The sequence below is a fragment of the Hibiscus syriacus genome, unplaced genomic scaffold (assembly GCF_006381635.1).
Source record: "Hibiscus syriacus cultivar Baekdansim isolate YM2019G1 unplaced genomic scaffold, ASM638163v2 tig00110392_pilon, whole genome shotgun sequence".
Classification (NCBI taxonomy): domain Eukaryota; kingdom Viridiplantae; phylum Streptophyta; class Magnoliopsida; order Malvales; family Malvaceae; genus Hibiscus; species Hibiscus syriacus.
Window position 1 is genome coordinate 453591 of NW_024062720.1, and position 3350 is coordinate 456940.

A 3350-nucleotide genomic window follows, 5' to 3' on the forward strand; every position below is an offset into this window, starting at 1 on the left:
CAGGGGCATTTGTTAATCCAAATGGCATAACTACGAGTTCATAATGGTCATATCAAGTCCTAAAAGTCATTTTTGGAATGTCCCTTTCTTGAATCTTTAACTGGTGATAGCCAGAATTCAAATCAATCATGGAAATACGGTATTATGAGTCCTTTATACAATAGCTCTTACAACTTAGCCTTTAACTCACTCAGTTCCTTCGAGGCCATTCGGTAAGGAGCCATTGAAATCGGTGTTGTTCCTGGCATAACCTCAATTTGAAATTCAACTTCTCTATTGGGAGGTAATCCTGGAAACTCATTTGGAAACAAGTCTGGAAATTCTCGAACTGTTGGAATGTCCTCCAACCTCTTTCCATTGGCTCTAGTATCGATCACATTAACAATGAAAGCTTGACATCCTTGTAACATTAGCTTCTTAGCCGACATTACCTATATCACGTTAGTTAAAAGATTGAATCTCTCACAGACTACACTTACTTCTGATCCATCATAACTTTTCAACACTACTCGTTTCAATCGATAATCAATATTAGCATGATAACGATACAACCAATCCATTCCTAGAATAACTTCAAACTTATCAAAGGGTAATTCCATTAGATTCGTAGGGAATTCAATTCCCTGAATCCTTATAGGAGGACACCCTCGATAAATCTGTTTCACTCGAGCACTATACCCTAATGGGTTAGTCACAATCACCTCACTAATAATAGATTCTAACTGAATTCTCAAATCTTTCTCCAATTTGCTACTAATATAAGAATAGGTTGATCCTATTTTCAATCAAAACCAAAATAGTTTTATTAAATAATTGAAAAGTAAATGCAATGATCTCCTGATCATCGCAATCTTCATTAGTCTTAAGATTGTAGACCCGAGCAGTCGAGCGCATTTCAGGTTGAGTGGTCGATTTAGACTGATTCCTTTCTCGGCCTCGACCTCTACCTCTATGAGGTACTGTAACAGATCTCTTTGATTTTGCGGGCTCTCCAGTCATCATTGGACAATCTCGGATAAAATGTCATGTCTTTGCACATCTGAAGCATGCTCCGGAGACCATTCGACATATGCCACTATGATGTTTGCCATAATGTTGACATTGAGTTGACTTTCCCACTCCTGGTTCAACTGATTGATTCTTCTTAGCTTTCACTGGATTTGATCCTATACCTGAGGATGCAGCGGATTTAGATCTAGACTGAGGTCAAAAACCTGAACCTCGGTTTTTCTTTGATTACGATGCACTCGACGAGGCACATGTTCTCTTATTCCACTGAATCTTCTGCTCCCTATATCTTTCATTCTAAGCTCACTCTAAGGCTTTAGCTCAATTCACCACCTCTTGAAATATGGAAAGGTTCAGTGCTAATAGTAGTTTCTTCAATCTATGGCGTAAACCCTCTATGAACCAGTCACATGAATCTTTTTCCTTAGGAACCAATTCCGCTGCAAATCTACTCAACTTATTAAATTCGCACTCGTACTCATACACAGTGTGATTCCCTTGCTTCAAAGTCATGAATTCTTGTTTCATTTTGCGGATAAATTAATCACTGATATACTTGTTCTTGAACTCTTACAAAAAGAACGGCCATGTCACTTGATCTCTAGATGCCCTCATTGTCATGTTGGTCCACCATATTCGTGTTTGTCCTCGTAGCAATGAGACTACTCAATCCAATTTCTCCATTTAAAAACAATGGAGACCCTCAAGCATTATTTTACATCGTTTGACCAAAGGTCTGCAGAAACCGGACCTTCCTCAGCTTCTCCTCTAAATTCTAGTGTTTCTAGGCTCTTAAGCTCCTTTTCCACATTTATCTTAGAGATGAGGGAGACAACAGTTGGAAACGCGTCAAAATCACGTCTAACATCCTGAAAAAGATTCATTGATCTTGTACAGGCACTCCCTTATGCGCCCGCTCTTCACCATGCCCAACTGGGACAGGTGAATTACTACTTCCCTCATGTCCATCTCTCGCTACACTTCGGGAGTCCTCGAAAACATCTATTAAGATAAAATCAATATTATATTAGTAAGGACAGCATACTAATTACCTTATCATATCAAAGATTTTTAACTTTCAGTTGGCATGTACATTTTTTTAAAACAAAAAATTGCTTAATTTCGAACTAAAAATCAGTTAAACTATAGCTATGATACCAATAAATGTAACACTCCTAACCCGTACCCGACCTGGATACGAATCTGAGGTATCGCATTAACCTTCCAAAACTTTTACTTTTTAAAAGTTCGTAGAAAAATTCAAACTCATAATTGTATTTAAGTGGTGAAACCCTTATAAAAAAAATTCTATTAAAAATTCATAATAAAAATAAACATTCAATAATTTACATAAATATAAATGTGTATGATTACAAAACGGAGAAACTGACCTGTCTTGCATAATTCTATCAATCTTCTTCTTCTTGGAACCTACGTGTGAAACAATCACACGCTAAGTCGTTGACTTAGTGATGCATATAAAACATATAATAAAAACCATAAAACATTTTATATATCAAATCCACACATGTATATATATGATTATCCTATTATTATCCTTAATACCTTTTATCATATAGTCATATACTTATCATATATACACATCATATACCATTTCATAAAGAAATACACTTTTGAGAACTGAAGGTATGTGAGTACATTAAGGTTGTGCACTAATGCTTTTACCACAGCTCGTATAAGTCCCACTGAGTGACATATGAAATTTGTCCCGAATGACCACTGTATTGTCCCGAAGGACCACTTTATTGCCCCGAAGGACCACTTTATTGTCCCAAAGGACCACTATATTGTCCCGAAGGACCACTATGCCTCGTAGGACCACTATAACCCTCAACTCTTGGCATGCCAACTATACCACTAGCTCTCATATCACATAACATGGGCAATATTATTTATATCATTTCACATATTCACATGCACATTTCACTTTTCATATGATTTCATAATCATATGTCACTTAGCTTATAACACTTCTCTTGTGTTCATATGACATGTAAATCATTGTCATCTCTTGTTATCATATGCTTCACATACATCACTTATTGCATATACTATATTCACATACTTCAATATCATTTGACATATTTCACTTTATTACATTAAAGGATAGACATATAGTCTTATGTGCCCTATCAATAGTATATGTTCATATAATCTTCTTTTACCTTATCAGTAAATACTACTTATTTTATCTCACATTTTCATTTATTTACATAAGACATTTAATACTTACAAGAACATATTCACTCATAAATCAAGCATACACATTTCATATCATTCATTTCATTTTCTATATCCTTATCACATAACTTATTTTATTT